Raw genomic sequence first — 23,276 nt, 5'->3', positions numbered from 1 at the left:
ATGTTTTCTGGTTCTCTTAAGGCCTGTCTCAGGAAACTTGAAGATAGAAAGGCAACCTCTTTTCATATAGAGGAAACACATCTGTCTTGATTGTTGGCCACCAGTATGAGTGCTGGATAATTCATTTATTCTGCCTTTAAGTGTTTCTTGTGAAATGATTCAAACTCAGCATCTGAATCCATACTTATCTGGGTGTTAATGATGTTCCACAAGAAGGGTTACATTGCTGGCCAAGTTAAGAAGCTATTGTAAATTGGGGGCCTCATTAAGAAGAAACTCTTCCTGTTAATGTGACTGGAAACCTCTTTCACATTGTTGATGTGCATTAATATTCACTGAGTATATTTTGTATGTGTTCATATAATAAATTATACATAATAAACATAGCAAATTAAAGTTCATTCTCATTGCAGACAAGATGCATTTGTTCTTAACAAATCCTTTTGTCTTCGTGAAGTTTGAGTAAAAACAACCATTCAAATAGTCATGTGCCACATAACAACGTTTTAGTCAATGATGGATCACATGTATGATGGTGGTCTCATAAGATTATAATGAAGCTGAAAAATTCCTATTGCCTAGTGACATCATAGCTGTCATAACATTGTAGCACAACACATCGCTGATGTATTTGTGGTAGTGCTGTTGTTAAAAATCCTACTGCATTGCCATTTATCTAAAAGTATGGCACATACAATTATGTACAATACATAATACTTGATAATGATAATAAATGACCATGTTACTGGTTTATGTATTTACTATACTATAATTTGTATTGTTATTTTATAATGTACTTTTTCTATTTATATACAAAGGAAGATAATTGTAAAATAGCGGCTTTCAGTAGAATCAAACTTCCCACTATTGTAAAGTTGTCCTTCAGGAGGTATTCCAAAGAAGGCATTATTATTATAGAAGATAACACATCCATGCATGTCAGTGTCTCTAAAGACCTTCCAGCAGAAAAAAACATGGAGGTAGAAGCCAATGATATTGATCCTGACCCTGTGTTGGCCTAGGCTACTGTATGTGTTTACACAGTAGTTTTTAAAAAAAGGTTTGAAAAGTACAAAAAGAAAAAAAAAGAAAAAAAATTAAAATTTTAAAAATAGAATAAACCTTATAGAATAAGGATATACTGACAGAAAACAGTTTTGTACATTATACAATGTGTTGCTGTTTCAAGTGAAATGTTTTTACAGAAGAGTCAAAAAGTTGAAAAAATTTTTTGATCCCACAAATAAATGAGAACATTAGTGGATGAATGCTTGAGGAGATACATACCCCATTTTCATGATGTGCTTATTTCACATTGCATGCCTGTATCAAAACATCTCATGTATACCGTATATATATATATATATATATACCCACAAAAATTAAAAATTAAAAAAAATTTTTTGGAGTTAAAAAATTTAAAAGGATACCAGTCATATACAGACATTCTGACCCCAAAGAGGAGAAAATTGAAGAAATAAAAGGAGTCATTATTTCCAAACAATTTAAAATCAGCCAGGTAAATTTTATTTATATTATATATAAATTAATATTATGGTATTATATAATGATGTGATTATATTAAATTATATTATAAATAGCTAGAGACAAATATAAGCATTCATTGCTTTATTAGTTGTTTGTATTTCCAAGGTCTATTTAAATGTCAGTCACTTGAAAATAAAATGTATTTTCCTACAGACTCATATATTTAGCAGAGTGATTAGGTTTGCAGATCATTTGAAAAATTCAATTTTACTTATAATATACCTGAATGAAAATATGAACAGCTTAAATTCTAAGTTCTGATACGAATAGAACACTATGTAGAAAAAATAATAATGTTGATGATTTCAAATAAACGTAAATCATTATTATAGTATTATACAATTGTCATTTTACATTGTCTTTGCATTTTATAGACATGCTCAATGAAGATATAATTTCACTAGAAAATGTCTATCATCTTTTCTAAACACCTACCCCATCTTCTTCTAATTTTTTTTCTCGAGTCCTCAGGAACCCAGGGCTCTTTTTCTAATTTGTCTGTCTAGAAGGTTTTAGCAGCAGCATCCATGTTGAAAAAGATTAGCAGCTAGGAAATAACAGTATAGTGGTGAGAAGGAGATATATCTATTTTTGCCTTTATAACTCTACATCCGGTAGCAGGCTTAAAAAGTCATCCACAATCCAAGTTTATATAAGTCTTGAACTATATTTTATTATAATACCCCATCAGCTTATTTTAAAATGCATATTTTTGATCCATCAAGAATTGATTTTATTATATACTGTGATATGCTATATCAATACCATTTATTAAAAATTGTATTACTTTCCTTCCTGACCTGATATACTTCCTTTACCATATACTTACTACATGTCCTTAGGCATGTTTCTGACTTTTATATTTTGTTACATTGATACTTGTTTCAATATCATACTGTTTAAATTACTATATCTTTAGAATGTAAGTTAACATTTTGTACAATAAGGCTGTGTCACTATCCTTCCAAAAATGTTTTTACAATTCTCACATTTTTCTATTGTACTCCAAATTAACTTATGAATCATTTGGCAAAATTCTTAAGAAAAATTCCTTGCTATACTGAATAATATTTTACTAAAATAATAGATTAACTCTGAAGAAATAAATTTTTATGTTATTAAACCCTCCAATTCAGTACTACAATAAGTCTGCACATACCTTTGAGTCTTCATTTACTATCTTAATTAATCTTTTGATTTTCTTTATTTAGGTTAGTACTACAGTTAAATATTTTTCTCACTGTATGTGATACTTTACTATTTTGAATTTTTTTACTGTTACAGGTTCTAAATCTAAGTTGCCTACAGCTGTTAAATATTATTTTGTGATTGACTCTTTTCCTTATTATATTATTGCTTATCATGCTTCAACTGATTCAGGTGATTACCTTGGGCTTTCCAAGTACAGAGCATATAATCTATATGTAGCATTGTTTTGTCTCGTTTTTTGGTAATAGTTATGCCTATGATGTATTTCATAGCAATTAAATAGAGTATTCCTAAATGTTGAAAGTAGAAGTGACTCCATAATTAAAAATTATGTGGTCTGTTTTAAGACAGTCTTTATTATGTGAAAGAGCTATTTTTTGATTTCACATTTTTTAGCAGTCTTACAGAGAATATTAAATTTTATCAATTTAATATACAAAGAGGACTACATTACTTTTCTTCCTCAAATTAACTGTCCTTAGAGTCTTTAAGTAAAACCTCCTTACTTACGTAATACTGCTCAATTTGATTTGCTAATGGTTTATAAAAGAGTTTTGTAATCTTATTCAAAAATGTGATTGATATATGTTCTTTGTGTTTTCATGATATCTTGTTTAGTTATTGGCAAGAAGAGTTAAAAAGAACACTAAATATTTCAAAATTTCTAACTTTTTCTATAACCTGGAATAATTTAAATTGTGTAAGTCATCAAAATATTAAGATTTGATGTAACTATACTCAATAATATGTGCATATTCTCTGATCTCAAGATGTTTATACTCTAATTAGCGTTTAAATTATGTCAAAACACAATGCTATTTCAGAAAACTTGTAAAATATTTCCAAGAGAACTAACAAGGAGTATAATGTAAAGAACTTTAGATTGAAAACCAGGATATCTAGGTTTTTGTTCAAATTCTATCACTATCTATATGATTTTTGGCTAAGTCTCTTTGCTGTTCTGAAGTCAAATATTTTATTTGGAAAGTAAGGTAGAAATTGATGACATCTAAGATCATGTGTTTTGTTGCGATTCATCAGAACAGTTTATTTGCTCCATGTCTTAACTGTATTTTATTTGCAGTCCGATTCAAATTTTACTAAACTATGTTGTGAAGATTTGAAAAAATATTGTAGGTTACTGAGAAACAAATGCATGTGGCACAAGCCACATGTGGTATGCTGATACCACTGAAATTTATATCAGTGCAGATGGTCAAATGAAAGTATGTGGTGTTCACTGAAAGAAGGTAAACGTGTCCTTAGGTCTCCCCTGCAAAACAACAACAACAACAAAAAACATAGAACAGTGTTGTGCCCCTCTAGCTGACCTTGCTTTGCTCTTTTATTGTCACATCTTAATTCACCAGATAGTTGATGGTGAAGTATAAAAAGATGTTTTATGAGCCTCATTTTATTCTTATACATTTATAATAGTATCTACAGAATGTGAGCTCTTAATTCACATTTTATCCATCACTTATTTTATCTCCACAGATGTATGCGCAATTGTTCTTTTAGGACTCAGTTCAGCCCACAGATGTCTCCACAGCTGCTCTCTATTCCAAAGGGGAATTTTTTTCCTCGGAAGCAGTCGTGTAAGGTTTTTGTTGTTTTGTTTTGTTTTTGTTTTATTTTTATTTAAAGTGTGGTAAAGACTTTTTCCGTTCCTCAACTTGGTGGTGGGGGCAGGAGGTGGTGGGGATTGGGGGATCTTACCTAAAAGATGGCCTTGAGATTTGCATCAAGAAAACATGACAATAAAGCACTATCTGTATTTATGCTCATTCTTTAAATTCTGCTTAATGTTTTTGCATACTGGAGGCCCAAGAATTATAATCACCCAAAAGTTGAATCTTTTGCCTCCTGTTTCCATGACTGAGTTGATATGCTGAGGCAAAGTAAAAACATCACAATTCATTCAGGGCAGGAAGAGGAAAAAAAACAATCAAACAAATGCCTAGTTTAGGCAAAATTGCCACTTTGAGAATAGCTTGGGGCTTGTGGGGAGTAAATGATTGAAATTGCTGCCTATATTATCTGCATTTACTGGGCTTATGAACTTTATAATTTTCTTTGTGTGGTAGGGATGACTACATAATTCAATAGAATAAACTTGAGGTTATATCAATTATATTTTTGTCTATATTATTCCAGAAACCTCCGAATATTTGTATTTGTATAAGAAAGGTCTTCCCTTCAAACATCACCTATATTCAACATTAAGTGTCATTGAATATTCAACTTGTAAGCAGCCTTAGAGAGAACTCAGGTCATTTCTCTCATTTTATAGATTATGAGCTGACAATCTGGATGATGACATGACTTACACAAAATCATACAGTCAGTCTGATGCTTGGTAAGCGTTAGATGCCTAATTTTCTGATGAATAGGTCATCAATACCACATTCATTGTTCATCATTAGCTTAAACTCATCAGAGGTTAAAATTACCAAAGATCTCTGATGTTAGAATCTTTACAAAATTGAGATTTACTGCTTATTTTTTGGCTGTGTGTGTTTTTGGCTTTGTTTTTATTTTTGTAGGAGATGGTGAAAACACTTGTGTAGAGCATTTAAGGAATAACGAAAGAGTTCATTTCCTTTTGGAAATTAATGTAGCAGTGGAGATCTTTACAATTCAAAATCATAGGTAAAGTTATTTTTTAAATGTAAAGCAAAATTTATATACCAATGTTTTTAAGAGTGGTTATTTTGAACATTTTATTTAATTTGTTGGGATAAAAGTAGAAAAACACAAGCCAGGAAAATTAAACTTTATAGAAAAGAAGCTTATGCCTTAATGGTTAAAAGTAGAATTTGTATTGGCAATAGAAACTATTGGACTATTGAAGATACTGCAATAGAAACTATTGGAATATAGAGGATATTGCAATAGAAACTATTGAAATATTGGGGATAAATTGGAAATGTACTTTCATTATCATGGATAATAAATAATAGACACATAAGTGTACAAATGCAGAAATTATTGATTTAGACCAGTCTGATGTTATAAAACTTAACTATACATCTATATGGCTGACAGTGCATGCATTAAACTTACTGATGATTCATTCAGAAACTATTATTTCTAATATTTAAGCTACAGATTTGTTAGTAAACTTGGATCTCTTACAATACAATTTAAAACATTCATTAATTTAGATGTTATATGTAGTATCATCCCATGCAAACAAGCTGTTGATATTGCTTCTATTTCTTGTTTGTTTTGTTGTTGTCGTTGTTAACAAACCATATTGTTATTTCACTTGGTTGAGTTTCCTCATCTGAAATGACTTGGGTACGAAGACCAATGTATTTTGATTAGCAATTTTGTATAGTTGATTTTAAGATCCAGAGTTCCATAGCTGTTAATACATAATCTTATAAATTGATCTTTCCTTAGAATGATATCTATTGTACTAATAAAAATGAACTGATGTAGTTTTTATGCTCCTATCTAGATATCAGAATTACATGGTATCCTTCAAGAGGAGTAGCATAAAACAATTTTTGATAGCTATTAGTTGGCATGCTCTTTCACCAAGATTATTTTTGGAGCAGTTTTGTTAGGTGGCATTTGTCAACATACTGTATGCTGAAAACTGTTTGTTGATTTAAAGTGTAAGGGCTGAGTTTTCGAAAGGGAGATTTTGGTGTGCATAAAATTATACACACAATTGCATTTTCCCCACAATTACCTACTCATGCTATAGACTATCAACTACATAATTTTTTTGTTTTATATTTTTTAAGTTTTGCTTTGCTTGCAAGAATAATAACATTTTTTCTTTCCCTTGTTTCAACAAGTGCAATAAATTTATGACTGCATTTCTTTGATCCACATTTTATAAAATATTGGACCTACAAAGATCATTCTTTTCCATGTTACTCTTGAGAAAGTTCTCTATTTCCAAAAAATTTTCTTCCTTTAAGCAACCAACTTACAAAATGAGAGAAATGGCTTTTGAGAAATGGTTTAGAATAATAAATCATCAACTGGTAGTCTTTATACATTTATGTGTTACATTTATATATAATTCATATATAATATATAATTTATAAAGGTATATAATATAAAGATATTAAAGGAAGATTACTCCTCAAAATATGAAAAAATTATAATAGCTGCCACAACCTCTATCAAATATTGTCTTCTAAGATTAAAATATGAAGAAATTGAAGTAATCTATGTGTTGACTCTGTTGGGATGTAAAGTAATTTTATGAATTAGGATTTGATTTTGTGCTTTGGTCTTATTTGCTATAGGTTCACTGAAAGTTGCAGACATTTGAGCATTTTCATGTCATTCTTTTTTTTTTAATGATAAACTCTTATTCTGTCAACAACAACAACAACAACAACAAAAATGTGTAACTTGGATACCAGTTCCTTTTAATGAAGCTTTTGAGTCTTACAAAATATGATTAATCTGATTAGTGATTCAGCCTCCTTTTATGCTTACATTATCTAACACAAAGAGCCCCCCTACAGGTTAAAGTTTAAATGTGGATTACCAGATAAAGCTAGTCCTGACGAGGTTTCTATGGTGCAAGGAAAAATTGGATTTGCTTTTCACCTCATCTCAGGCTCTGTCATCCTGGTTTTTGCCTTGTTCCCTTGTTCACAGCAAGGATATTAATTTTGCAGTAAAATCTTTAAGCAATTATGCAGATAGCGCTGAAAATGCAACATACACACACAATAAGAGAAGCTTAACTGAAAAATGGACCCCAGATATTCATTAAAAACAGATGGCTACATTGCCAACAGCATAACTTTGGATGTTTGGGCTAAGCTGATATTAATCTGCCACAACATGAAGAGAGGATGAAACTGCTGGTGTACAAACTGTATGTATTGCTTCTTTTTGCTTAAAAAGGAATATAATGATGATTTATGACTGCCCTTTTGATAAATGTCCAAAAAAGCACTCAAAAGTGAAGTAACATTTTAATAGTACTTGCTCTATTGAGTACTGATGCTCATTTTTGAGACACATGTAGAATATGATAAATCATATTTGAAAATTTTTATTTTTCAAAAATTGTCATGGAAGTAGATGCAAGGATTCCATTTAAAAATCAAATATATACATACACACACATATTATTTAAATCTGTTTAAAAGAGGGACTATTTTGATTATAATATTTCAAAATCACTATAAAACACATGTTTGAATTTATCTGATGACCTGAGGACATCTTGACAAGAAGATAATTTTCTTTTAAATGACAAAAAACAACTATTTGTTGTTTATTTGCTCAGTGGAAATAGTAAAATTTTCAATCTAAACAAAATAAAATAAATCAGAAAAATGTTTGGCAAGTCTTCCAAGTAAGGCATGGATGATAGAATCCATTGAGATAATTGCTACATTGATAAATGCATAAAGTATATGTTTTTATCATTTATAATTATTAAAACAAAGTAAATAATTGAACAATAAGTTGTACCTAAAACTATACACATGCAATAAGTGTTAGAAGATTACAGAGGACTTCAACCAATGCCTTCTTGTTGGCCAAATTTATCTAACTACAGAAGCTACTTTCTGGACAGAATTGTCCTTATGGTATTACATGGACTGAATAATACCTAGTCAGACCACCATAGGGACAGCCACATTGAGGGTTGGGTCCAAAGACTAATTGAAACACCTTGACATTATTCTACTGCTTTATCTACATTTTGAAGACTGAACTAGAAATCACTGTTTGAAAATGGTCTTTATTACAACTAGAGAGTTTATTTTATCCCTTGAGTGTTAACCATTATTTTTTTCTTATATTAAAAACTTTATATTTATTGTAGAAAAAAATTAAACAGATACTCTAAAGATAAGAAAGTTCAGATCATCCCCAATCCTACTACCCTGAGATGACCACCACCAATATACTTTTAATACATATTTTAAGGTATTTTCGATATAGATAAATGTATATTTTTAAAAAAATTGAGATCCAGCTGGGCACGGTAGCTCACACCTGTAATCCCAGCACTTTGGGAGGCCAAGGCAGGCGGATCACCTGAAGTCAGGAGTTTGAGACCAGCCTGGCCAACATGGTGAAACCTTGTCTCTACTAAAAATACAAAAATGAGCTGGGTGTGGTGGTGTGCACCTGCAATCCCAGGTACTCAGGAGGCTGAGGCAGGAGAATCGCTTGAACCTGGGGGGGAAGGAGGAGGTTGCAGCGAGCTGAGGTCAGACCATTACACTCCAGCCTGGGTGACAGAGCGAGACTCTGTCTCAAAAAAAAAAAAAAAAAAAAAAAAAGTTGTTATCCAACTGTTTATTATGGAATCTGCTTTTATTACTTTTATTTTTCCAACAGTCTATGTAATGACTATCAGTTCTATAGAATCCAATATTTTTCCAGATCCTTATTTTACTGAATCCATAGTATTCCATTGTATGAATAATTAAAAATTCATTTTACTAACCCTCTATTTATGGTAAACAGGATGGAATTTTTTATTAGTATTAAAAACATCACAAAATGCATCTATTTAGCTAAAATTTGTATGTAATATATGTGTTACCAATTAGCTCATCCTCTAGCATTATCCTCTTTCACATGTAAATAAACATTTTCTTGGGCAAAGTATACTCCTAGAAAAAACATTCAACAAGCTCTTTTGATTAACTCAACCTATTTTTTAAAAAATGTACATTTATAGTCTGACTAAAATAACTTGTTGCTAATGGAAACTATTACTTTATGTTAATAACCTTAAAATAAACCTTTTCAACCTAATCAAATTTCTATCAGCATTCTCTGTGTTGCTTCAGCCATGCTGATCATTTGCTATTCCTCCAGCATGCACTCTATTCTTAAATACCATCAGACCTTTACAGATGTGTTTCCTCCTAATGTCCTTGGACTACACTCAAGTTGCTGTACTAAATTATCAACTACCCTGCGAACCCCTCATTTAACCCCATCTGTGATAGTCATGTGCTGTTCCTGTAGATAACCTCGTGTGCTAATCTCTATTTAAGGTCTTTTTTTTAATCAAAATTATTTGTTTATATGTTCTTCTTTTTCAATGGGTTGTGAACAACTTCAGGATGAGGTTTATGTCTCATTCACTTTTTATTCCCAGTACTTGATGAAATGCTTAACATCTACTAGGCATTCTGAAATGTTCATTAAACTAAATAATGACCTGAGAATATCTTCACAAGAAGATAATTTTTTATAAACGACAGAAAACAGGAGCACAGCTACCTTCAGCAAGTCCCGACTGGGGCTGCACAGGGCTCAGACAACTCTGGTGGCCTCAATGTCATTTTAAAGGATAAAATGAGCTTGAAGCTTTGACTTTCCTTCTCCGTTTCACCACTGTGAATGATTCAAACGTATGTATGCACTCACCACCATCTCCCAAAAAAACCCTAATTTGGCCCCATCTATTGGTAAGCATAAGGAGATATGGTTAGATTTTGAAGCAAAGGGAAGAAGAAGCAGAATAGTGATTGAATAGGGATTTGACATTCTTAGGGATTGTTATCCTGTCTTTCCATTAACAGGACTCTTTAGGCAAGGTGAAGGAGGAAAATGACATTATTACAATTACCTTGAAACAAATAAGCCCTAGATACAGAACAATCTTAAATTTATGTATTAATATTCATTTGTAACTATTGAATGTGTGCTGTTGGTGAAGCATCATATTAGATTTTTGTAATGGTGGCATGACCAATGGCTCTGAAAATTTTTTTGCTCCACCTTCCTTGTGTTGAAGCCATATAGTTGTAAAGAGAGACTTACGAAGCCAGAGAAAGGAAACTTTGGCTCACCCAAAAGTCCATCTGAAGCAGTTCAAGGAAACAGAATTCCAAAAAAAAAAAAAAAAAAGAGAGAGAGAGAGCTTCCCCTTATTGGAAGGAGCCAGAAAGCAATGCACTGGGGTGGGGGATGACTTAGAGGGCTGTCTCCCCACTGTTTGTGAAGTTACACTACGTGATTTCCAACTGTCTTCCAAATCTAGAGTCTATGAATGGTTATAACTATTTATGCACAAAAGCCTCCATCCGGAATCATCATCCAACTCGCAAATAATTTTCATGTCTTTTATTTCACATTTTTCTTTCCAAATGAGAAATTAGACAGACTCCTTTATGTTTCATTTTAAACAACTGTCTAGATTAAATTTGGGAATAGGAATTCTATATCTAGATGTAGATATAAGCTTTAAAAGCTAACCTATTGACTGGATATTGAAATCTTTAGAAATCTTTTTCTTATATCAAGACTATTTTCTTGTGTTTGCATCTGTCATGACAAGTGTGATTAAATATTCTGGCAATGGTATTCAACAGACCCACTATCACAAAAACAATTTCTGTGGCTTGAAAAGTGATGTTTAAAGCCATTTCAGTGATACCAAATGTTTCTTTGAGGTTAACATCTTGTGACAGGAAATGAACAAAGCACTAAAAAAAAAGTGCAGCTAGACATCATATGAAAATTTAGCGTATCTTCTTATGAAGAAATTTCCTTAAACAGATACTTACTTTAAACTTATTGGTTAATAGCATTATATACTGTTAAATAAGAATACTTATTTTTTAAAAAAGGCCTGGGAAACACATAAAGGTTAAAACACAATTTTATTTTTAATTGAAATTGTTTTTAATAAAATCTTGTGAGTGTTTTTAAGTTCTGAGTATTCACATTTGAATGTGGTGAAAGTGTGTATATTTAAAGAAGTAAGCTATTTAACATATTGTGTAATATGAGCCAGATAATCTGCTTTGATAAGGAGGACCCTGTGCAAGTAAGGCAGAGACCATGATCCTAGGTGGAAGGCAAAAAAAAAAAAAACAAAAAATCAATCTATTTCAAGGCCAATAGCAACACTCTAGCACTCCATTCAACCCTACCGAACATACCTGCATGGTCTCAGCCACTCATCCCTATAATTTGACAAGATAACCAAAAGTATATTTGGTACCGATGGTAGTTAAGAGTTTCAAATGTAAATTTCTACTTTCATATTATTATTTTTATTTTTGTGCAGTTGGTTAGTTTGCTGTGTAACTGACTTTGTTGCACATGAAATACTATGATACAACATATTAAGAATAATTGGAACTTGAATGTACTTACTTTCTCATAGCCTGTTTTCCCTCTTTTTAAAGAATGGGACAAATAATGTTACCAAATAAATGTTAATAAAGGTACTTAGGAAAGAATATGAAAAAGTTTAAAAGTATTATTTAAATGTTATTATTCTACTTATTTTTACCACAAAAATTGTAACTCAGTCCAAAATAATTTTATATTTATAAGTGAAATATATGTGAGTCTATAAACATACCCATGTATTCTCAACAAGATAATTTCATGTGCCCTACTTTATCCCTTCCAGAGAAGCCATTAGTTGGAGTCTCTAAGAGTCACTAGTCAGACTTCACATAGTGTTGCCTCAATATTTGCCACAGGTGTCTGATGTGGTGCGGCAGGAGAAACAGAAAAGCCATCACCTTCGTTGTGGTCATGAGTGCGATCCTGGGCGAGTGGTCACAAGTTCCAGGAGATGGACCTATGTATTGTTCATGGGCCACTGCAGCTCCTCACTCATGACTTAATCACTTCTCTATCCAGCCAGGAAAAAAAAAAAAAAAAAAAGCGAAACAAAAAAAAAAAATATATACAGTGACAGGAAAAAGATAATTTATTCTCAGGCCCAGGGAGAAGTTGCCTTTAACACTTTTCAGAAAGAGCTATACCTAAGATCCTATGAAGATACTAGAGGAAAAGTAATACAATTACAAAGTGCAATGGGCCCAGGGTCCTGTAGGTGATGTTGGATTCAACTAATGGATTCTTCATGATTTCTCATTTGAGTACTTATGCTAAAAGTCTGGATGACTCTGGGGGCTAGGCGTGTAGCTTAAATAGGTGAATCCAGATGGATGTGTTTCACAGTACATGGAGAACGCACTGTTGACAAAGATGAAGTAGAGAATTCAGACATCATCAAAAAAAAAAACCCACAGCAACTCAGCTACTACCTAACACTGCTACAGCAGTTTCACTCTTGCCATCTTTCTGATTTTTAGAGAGCACCTAGGAATCTGGATTTTAATGGAAAATCTAAAGTTCAGAAGTTGTCAATCAATTCAATAGTCATAATTTAAAACTCTGTGTAGCGCAAACAAAACATGTCCATAGGCTGCTTTCAGCTCATAAATATGTGCTTCTACTGGAAATTCTGAGAAAACTAAGACTGGGCTTCAAGCGATCAGATTTTGTGCCTACTATTGTCTTTTGGTGCCACATAATAATTACTGGTACCACATAATAATTGACTGTGTAAAATAATTAGACTTAGTTGACAAAGCACTTTTGATGTAGAGCTGGAATATCTTAAGTTTTGCTAAGACATGCTACGGTAGTGCTCCATTGTATTTCAAGACAATATCTGGTTAAAAGCTAATTCAGATAAAATGATCAACATTTTAAAAGCTTACTTATGTCTTTCCATTTCTTCTGCTATGGAATGGACTTTGGTAGTTAAGTCTACTTACCAATCTGGAAACAAAGCCTTTAAATTTGGTTTATCATTTAAAACAATGGGAGGAGCTAAATTATTTATTTTTAACATCTGAGAAAAATATCACTAACACAAGCATAATTATAATATGAACAACTACCATTGGTTATTTGATCACCTGCGATTATGAGTAAGTGCTTTTTAATTTCTTTATATGCAATATTTTGGCATAAATTGGTTAATGTCTACACTTACCTTAAGATATAGGTACTGTTATTGGCCTCATTTTACAGATGAAGTTACTGATGATCCAAAAAATGGAAGCCATTTGCTCAAGGTCACACAGCTAGTCCCAAGGCAGCTTAGTTTGTGAATGTGAGTGTTTAAGCAACATGTTCTACCATTCCTATTACTACCTATACTTATATTGAGTCCTTTGATGAGCCAGATATTCTCATCACCCCAGTAGCCCATGAAGAATATGTTCTTATCCTCATTCATAGGTGAAAAAAGTGATGCTCCAGGATGGTAAATAATTTGCCCTTGTTTGAAGACAGGAAAAATGGGTCCCAGTCCCAGATCTGACATCCAAAGCTAGGCATATTTCAATACATCACAGTGCTACCAGAATGTAATAATTTCAAAAAATCTTAAATGGAACCTAAACCACTTCTGTTTCAAATAAAAATCATATTCTTTGAGTTTATATTCAGTGTTGATATAGGCTAATTAGACAAAATATAGCTAATGAATTAAGTCTTTTAAAGCTCTTTAAGATTTCTACTTCATTTCAAGATAAAATAATCTCTTTTCCTTAACATCAATCATTCTTCTTCATACGCAATGCTTGTTATTCATCTTAAAACATATATTTATTATGTTTTAACAAGTTTTAAACTATCTCTTTTCTGTCCTACTTAATCATTAGATCCCAATTTAGAATATGAGTAATGTTTTAAGAAAACAGACAATCTCTTAATTCTGAATTATTTTCAGAATTGAAAGAAAAAACTTTCTACTGCCTTTCCGTGATGGTGACACCCAGCTGATTTTTATTATCATTCTGACCCTTTTAAGCTGTAATTTTTAATAAACATTTTGTTAAGTGATTATTGAGTTACTGCTTAGAATATTATATCACAAGAAAATTCTAATTAATGCTTGTAATTTTACTACTCAGATCTTACATTCTTTTGGAGGAGAACATTACCGTTTTCTCATTTACATATATATAAGTCATATAAATTGGCACATTCCTACTAAATGAAGTTTCACTATATTTTTATATAAAATGCTAGACATATCAGCAATTTTAGGGAATATTTAAAATAGTGGATACCTTCCATGTTATTAATTGGCTCCCAGTCAATTGGAGCAGAAGTACATTCAAGCACAGATACAATTTCTCAATTTGAATAACCATTTTATATGAATTTAGGGGATGTAAAAACTGTGCTCTTGCTATATATATCTCCACATTATGCCTGAAAAGATTTAACATTGGAATTGCACTAGTAGAAACTTGCAGCTTTTATTACCAAAAGCAAGGATACAGGGCTGTGGGAAAATCTGATAAACCAAACTCTAAGACTCATGACTTAAAAGCTCAATTTTTCCTCCCCGCACCCCATAATGTTGACCTTGGTCTGGTCTGTTTCTCTCTGATTGTTTAAATTGCATTCTCCTTCACGGATGGTGGTTTCTTATTAAATTATTTATTGATGTGACTGACACTAGTTGAATAGATTCATTAAATTTCACAAGTTGTTAGAGCCTAGTTCACTGGAAAGAAAAACCCCTCTTTAGACTCTTTAAAGGACAAAAAGCGTCATGTTTTTTGAGGTCTTTTAAAGTATTTAATAAAGCATGAAAAGATATGACATCAATCCTACTAAAACACAAGAGAAAATGAATGATGTTACTGTAAATCTTTACATCAATCACACCCAATACTTTGGAAAACAATATAGTTTTGTTTGCATTTCAGAAGTGACAAACAACTCTTGTGACTGGCTTAACATAGTCACTTTCTATTAGTCAAGACCAGAAGCAAGTCAGAATTAAAATGTGGCCCTGCGTTGCTAGGCAGCTGAGTTGTCTTGACATGGTGGTTAGTTTCCTTTTCACTGACTGACAACAGTGAAATGAAAGAAGTTTTGAAAAACTTGATAATGGTTTTCAAAGGAGGAGGATAATTGGTGGTGCTCGCTTGTGCAGTTCTGTGTGGAAACTTTCAGGCGGCCGTGAGAGAGGACTGTCACTAAAAATTTAAACTCTTGTACACAAACTTGACCTAGAGTCTTCTCCAGGTTTTGGCGGTTCACTTTCAGAACACCCCTCTGAGACCAAGGGGTGTAGGATGAAAGCATTAAGACAGATGGGTAAAGCCCCAAAGGAAGAAAAGAATCCATAGTTGTGATTTAATCCATTGATGAAAAGGAGGAATTAAGTAAAATCTTAAAAATTAAGAATATGTAAAATAACTTTAGATAGCACCTGTGACAAAAATGTTTTAATTGCATAGTGAGTTGCAACTGAGCAGAAACCTGCATCAAATGCAAGAAATAAAGAAAAGTACATTTTTTTATTTACTATGCCAGAAATAAAACAATTGCCCTGATGTTATTTTTTAAAATATTCTCTAGTTGATAATTTACCTCAAAATGTATCTCCAACATAACTCCCAAAGCATATAAATAATTACAACTTAAGCATTTGTTGTCTGTGGCAATAATCAAATATAGCATATATTTAACTAAACAAACAAACAAACCAAAAACTCAAACAAACAAAAAACACACACACAGAAAATGCATGTTGCTCCCTATTTCATCCAAAACCACCTAATGCAAGAACATTTTAACTATCTTTGCCATTAATTTACCCAGAATTTTAAAAACTGAGCAAAATGGACTCATACTGAAAGAAGGGACCAATTAGTGTTGGATTAACATTCATGGTTATTTACAGTTGTTTTTGTACTTGTTCTTGTGCTCTGACTTCCTAAAATTTCACAACCCAAAGATTTAGAAAAATGGGGTTGTTTAGACGCAAAGTGCAATGAAGTGGCTGTGACCATTGTGTAGACACCACCTCTCTCATTATACCCTCTCAATCAACGCTCAGTACACAGGAAACCGCAATAAAGCCCATCTGCCACGGTTAATCTGCAGGCAAACCCACACCCATGTCTATGCCCGTTGCTCTCCAGCCTTATTATTCTCAGATCCAAAGCTTCATAAGGGATCAGCCAAAGTCCATTAAAGTAAATAATAGCTAGAAATGACAGGCTTAGCAAGGATTGGGAGGAAGTTGAAGACCAATCTGAGCTCTGAGCTCTGATTAATAGAGAAAAGCATTAGGAGAAAAGGGGAGAAAAATGACCTCAGCCTGCTCCAAAGAATTCCTGAACCTTCGTTGTTAGGGCAAGTGCTACCATCTGAGACATTAGTGATCCTTGAATTTCCTTCACTTTGATGCAGCTCAAATGGGAAAATTTTGAAAGTTCAGCAAGGCCCCAGACCTCAGCTGGAAAGCTGTCTGGAGTCAACCCTGTCAAAATTCTCTTGTGTAAGAGAAAGCCTTTATTAGCTAGATTGCAACAACAACAATAACAACACCCACAAATGCCCTGCACAGTCTCATAAGGAGGGGCTGCTGCTAGAGATTGCAGATGCAGTTATTATTTCTTTGCATATAGTCATTTTTTAAAAGTCTCCAAACAAATGTAGTAAAATAAAACAACAGTGATTCTTAAAATAAATGCCTTTCAGGAACTAGCTGGATTTAGTCTGCTGGTAGGAAAGTATATGTGTATTTGTGTGTGTGTGTGTGTGTGTGTGTGTGTGTGTGTGTGTATGGGGGAATGTGCTTGGGAGGGTATTCAAATATTTATTCAGTTTCATCTTGATATTTAATATTTATTTTCACTGTGCAACACAAAAAAATCTTTCTTGAGCAGTTCAAAGCTTGTTAAGATAGAATCATAATGTGTTTTAGTTATTTCAACTGCATGTTTTATATAAATTGACCAGGAAAAAAATTCCAAATTAGTTGCAAAAGAATTTCTCCTCTTAAAATTTTAAAATTATTTTATAGCTTCTGTGTGATACACTTCCTAATTAGAGGAGCCCAGGCAATGTCATCTCCTTCTGTCTCTCTGCCCCACATTAAGTGTATTTTGTCTTCAAATAAGACAGTTTTCAATTTTGGTACAGCTCTTAACAGTGCTTTGAAGAAATCTATCCCTGGTAGACCTATTTGTAATAAAGAAGAAATTTCAAATCTGCTGTATAACTTTTAAACATGATTTTCCTTGTATAAAATACCATATTCTATGTGAAATGTGGATTGAAATTAGAATAGTAGAGAAAGCTCAAAAACTGTGAAGGCTCTTTTAAAGTAAGAGCTGAAGAAAAACAAAGCAGCTCCTGCTTATCTGAAATCCCAGTCTGAAGGGGAGAAAGCATTTGGCAGAGGCAAGCAGGTATTGGGAAAGTCCCATGGATTTCTTAGGAAGATGGTAATGATCCTGATGAGGACTTGATGTCAGGGAGGCTTACCTTTGAATGTATTTCTTGTTCAAGTTTATATTGTAGCATGCAATTTTCATAAATAAAATGAAGAAGCAATGTAAAGAACCATGGTTAAATAATAGTGTTTCACAGATATTGCTGATAACTTGGTTAATGCACTGTTGATGTGCACGTGGTACAATTTTCATATTTTAATCTTAAGTAGAACATGAAATGACAATTACGAAAAGACAAAATAGATACCACCAACAGCTGTAATTGCTATCTAGCCTGCTCAAAGATGGGCAAAAGACACAGTAAATCAATATTAAGTTCTCCAGAAATGCAGGTATCACAACAAGGACATCATATAACATCATTATAAGCAAATTCTAATACAATTTGGACAGTTGTAAAGAACACAGGATGAACACAGGGAATGAGAGGGTAACTTGTCCTCTGTAACTTCAATTGATATCTTATGGAAAAAATAAATCTCTGGGAATCATGCCTATGTAACATTTAGTTAAGGCTGTAAACCGTGTTGAGTTTAATAAATAAGTATGGTTTCTTTTTTCACAATTTAATATGTAAAGATCACAAAGGGTTAAATGGTTCTGCCACGTGTAATTATAATAAGTTGAAATTTAACAGTCTTAATACACTGACTTACATGAAATGCTTTTGTATATAATAGTATATCCTAGGCCTACATTTTGTGGTGTTAAAGAATACATAATTAAACTTGTGGGTTAATAAACCAACTAAACTTAAAAAAAAACTATTAAAGATTAAAGGCATAGTACAAATGTAATAAAATAATGAAAATTGAAACTGCAAACCTTCGGGATTAGAAATGAAATGGGAAAAAGGCAAATAGATAAGGAAATAAACAAGAGCTTCAAGGAAAAGATACAACAAATGCAACAAATATGTAAAAGTAGTTTGGTCATAAAATTAAATTAAACATTTGCATTTCGGGTTCTAGTTTTAGAGTGTAATCATTTAAATGGCCTAGAGAAAGTAGTTCTGATTTTATTCACATATTTCTGGGGCTGTTAGTTTCCCTTGTGGGAAATGAAACAACACATAGCCCAGAAACTTTTCAGAAATTCTTATTGATTTTTTTGCATTTATTCATAAGTTATTTATGTATTTATAAATATTGGAGAAATATTTCACATTTCAATTGAGCATTTTAAATTTTTAAATGAAATAAAATGTTTAGAATCAATTTATTCACTGATCTTCTTCCTCATTCCCATAATTGAACCTTATTGAATTGAATTCACAGGCTCTTCCACCATTACATAGAGAAGCAATATAAAAGAAACACTTTTCATCATTATTATCTAGTTTACACAAAAATGCTGTAAAAATGGAACTAAATTTGAATCAATTTGAGAATTATTTGGTACCAGAAAATAATCTATTCATCAAAAGATTATCAATTAGAATCAAATTTCTTTGTGTGTGTGATAATGACAAACAAGAAAAATAAACAAACACTTATCAATTGTTACCACATGGTTTTGCACTTCCACAAAATTTTTATCTCTTTTGAACATTGTATTCATGTTAGCATTCGATGATAAACATACCTAAGTTACTTTGCTATTTATATAAATTAAAAAATTAAATATCCATGTAATATATTTTATGCACATGCGAAACATGTTTATAAGTAATCAAGTGCATGTTATTATGCATATTATGGCATATACTGCTCCATATGCATTATCTCACATAACGTGCACAAATAAGCAACTATTAGGTTGATGCAAAAGTAATTGTGATTTTGGCAATTAAAAGTAATGGCAAAAAGTGCAATTACTTTCGCACCGATCTAATAGATTTTATGACCTTGAAGTACACATTTTTTTAGTCACTAAATGCCACTGAAATTTTAATTTTATTCCTGCAAAGCATGAGTTTTAATAATAAATCCACTGTGTACATAAATGGGATTGTTATTCCAAATGCTCTCCATTAAACTGTACAATAGAATTAACATTATAAAATAAAATATAAAACAATTTCTCTTTGGGTATATTATATTGCTATTGACACTTAAAACTGCATTATTTTCTGTTCTTGGTATCAGAGCAGAATATTTAAAATGAAAACTACTTTTCTTACCCTTTTACTGAAGACTCAAAAACAGAAGGCTATTACTTTCTACAGTAATAATGATCTTCAAATTCTCTATGTAAGAATGAATTAAAACCTTTACATTAACCACAAGGTGTCTCCAATCTTTAATTCTCTAGATTTTCCCTCCCCTTCATCCTCATTTTTTGGTGCAGAGTGAATATATACAATCAGATTGCCACATTTGGAAACTTCAAGAAGATTCATTCAGATGTAAATTGAAAGTGTATATTTTAGAAGGGACTTTATCAAACTGAAATATATATAATATACTATACATATGTAATGTTATATATGTCATAGTTATATCTATTATATAATGATATATATCACATGCTTATAGTATAGCACATGTTTAATAAGAATTTATCAGTTATTTTATGAGTATATATTTTGGAAGTTGGCCTCTTAAAAATAGTGACACAAGACCATAAAAGAAAAAGAAAAAAAGTTTAACATCAAAGCATAGCTTGGTTTAGTTTATTCATAATCAATATTTAATTTTTGAATAATCTTGTCAGCCAGCTATAACCAACTACTCCAAGAAAATAAAAATATCATAGTGGACTATGCACATCAATTAGCCACAAATACAACTAAAATCTTGTTTTTTACGGACCAAAGCTATTAGTGAGAAGTAATTACTAAAGCCAATCTCATTATGAAATATGAATATATAACTGAATATATAAATATGAATATGTAGAATAAATCTGATTTAAAAGAATTCCAACTACAGAAAGTCTAATCCAAATCCATGTATGGCTTATCTCTCTCTTTACCCAGAAAGGTAACATGTATGTGTGTGTGTGTGTGTGTGTGTATACATGTGTGTTTAATGGGATGCTGTTTATCCCACTATATCTTACCACTCTGTCTCTTTGGATAACAATCACAGGACCCAGATGCTAAGGGTAAGTGATATTTTCCCACAAGCGGCTTCTGGCTCCTTGGCAGACGTGATAGGCAGTTGTGTTGGCAGTCGCAGTGCTGCCTCTGGCTCTCTTGTGTGGCTTTGCTGTTGAGAGGATGCTTGGCCTGCCCTGTCCTCCTGGATACCATTTCCCTCTGACAGCCCTTGGGTTTTGTGAGGCTTTATTCTGTACAAATCCCTTGTGCAGTCTCTGGATGAACTCTCTAAAGGCAAAATAGAGCCTTTCTTTCTGGTTGTGTTTAATGATCAGCTGAATTGCTGGTCCAGGTACTCAGGAAAACCAAAACCAAAACCAAAACCAAAACTTTTCCAATTTTTTCTGGCTATTTTGTTTTAATTTCTGATCTTGTTTTCACCCTGAGCACATTGTATCCCAACTTAATTGCCAGCAAGTTAGCCAAATGATTTTGTATAAATGTTGTGCTTTCTGATTTTTATGTTGTAATTTACATGATTTTTAAAAGTCCTTTGTTTTCCAAATATTTATTGTCATAAACAAATTTGAAGATTTATTTTAGATCATAAATAACAACATAAAATATCTCTCGCAAAAAATGTAAGAAAGGAATTTCATGATTTTACCGAGTGTGATTGGCTGATAAGCTATTTAATGAAATAAAAGTAGTATGCTTCTGAAATTGATAGAGAAGTAATACTTCATTCCTTGCATGCTTGTAATTTGGATGACATTTTGAAGCATGTGCTCAAGTTGTACAAACAAAAGCACACAGTAGAGCCAAACATGGTTTCAAAGACACCAATATAGCTAACTGTCTGCTGAGTAATTTGTGACATTTTCACACATTTCCTCTCAGTGATATCACAAACGTAGTCATAAATGTGTATCATGGATTAAATGATTCTCTGCCTTACTATATACCTGACCACAATCCCCAAGGCAAAACAATATTTTGGGATACTGTTAGCTGTATATTCTTCGTAAGCTGAAATGTTAACAAAGACCTAGAATTTCCTAAAAGAAATATTAGGAGCATTTTGCATAAAAAGGCCCATTCCAATTAAACCTGGGTTGGAATGTATTTCTTTCCAGTCTGCCATTTTTATCTCATATGACTGTAAAATTCTAAAATTATTGATGCTGTGTTTTACAGTTTAACAAGTGAATTACTTAGCAGTCAAAAGAAGACTATACAAGTTTTATATGGGTCTTCAGATAATTATCTAAAACAGTTTCTTATTAAATAAGACTTCATGTGCTTTATGAAAAACTGGAATGTGTAGTGTCATAATATTATAAATTAAGAGCAAATGTAATTTAAAGAGGAGCTTCACTGAAGCTTCTAGGAGAAATAAAGATCATACCTCTTCTTGACAGCTGTGATTCTGTTTTTACAGACATTGTTGTTAATGTTGAACCCTCTCTGATGCAGAGGATGTTCTTATTGTAGCCAATGTTTTGCAAACCATGTGCTTCTAGCCCAGTGGAGAAATTACCACATTCTAATGTGACTTCAATGTTCTATGACGTGTGATAAATCCATGTTCTGAAAGAACATTTCTGGTTAAATTAGCATAAATCCTCAAAGATTATTGGCAATTGGGTTGCTATCAAGTGTATATTCTTCTTTTTTTCCTGGATTGACTTTGCTCTTTCTTAAATATAGAACATTTAATAAACATTTGTGGAAACAAAAAAATGTTAAGTAATTTTTTTACAGCGTTTTGACATTTTCATCTTCCAGTTCTAATTGGGAAATGTGGCACTTTCAGAAAAACTATTGCTAAAGCTTGGCTTCTCATTTTCTACAATATATAAGAACTCAGAAGATTGTAATTACATATTCTCTACACTATTTGGTGTTAAGTTTGACTATACTCCTGTGCTAGTAAGTTTTTTTCTTTTTCATTATTAAATACCTGCATTATTCTGTTTGGGTTTTCCCCCTCACTAATCAGTTTTTGGTAATGTAGAGTTGTATTTTAAAGACCTGAAAACAAATTGTAAATAAGGTACATTTACAACAACGGAGTCCCTGGTAAGATTCTCTAAAACAGTAAGCAGAAAGCAAGCTAAAACTATTTTTTGTTTTCTTTTACCAGTAGGTGTCACTATTGGGACTAAAAGGTAGTGATCTCAAGCTATCTAACAGAATTTAATTTTAAGATCATGAATTACCTGTATGATCCAAGGGTAATTTACTGAGCCATGCTAACCAAACCACCCTATGAAAAGTTACTTGGTCAAATTTATCTTAAAATCTCAACTGAACATTTGAAATACACATTTGAAATGTGAAATGACCCTACTAACAATACGCGGCAAGGCCTCCTGACATAAAAGATATTACAGCAAAAAATAACTCGTGGAATTTTTGAAAGATATAAGAGAATAAATGTAATTTGAATAGTATTTTGGTATGATCAGATTTCAAAAATATTGGATATGAAA

At 32.1% G+C, this 23,276-nt stretch overlaps 1 long non-coding RNA gene across 1 annotated transcript; it reads right to left on the bottom strand.

Moving 5' to 3' along the window:
- Positions 1 to 12,422: 12,422 nt before the first annotated feature.
- On the bottom strand, positions 12,423 to 22,291 carry LOC101178784. Its single transcript, XR_179002.1, has 2 exons — positions 22,190 to 22,291; positions 12,423 to 12,714 (listed from the first exon to the last, which is right to left on the bottom strand). It is a non-coding gene; the product is annotated as an uncharacterized LOC101178784 (long non-coding RNA).
- Between the last annotated feature and the right edge of the window lie 985 nt (positions 22,292 to 23,276).

The sequence above is a fragment of the Nomascus leucogenys genome, chromosome 11 (assembly GCF_006542625.1).
Source record: "Nomascus leucogenys isolate Asia chromosome 11, Asia_NLE_v1, whole genome shotgun sequence".
NCBI lineage: Eukaryota > Metazoa > Chordata > Mammalia > Primates > Hylobatidae > Nomascus > Nomascus leucogenys.
The sequence above is the reverse complement of the archived record's forward strand: the minus strand, read 5'-3'. Positions and strand labels throughout refer to the sequence as shown.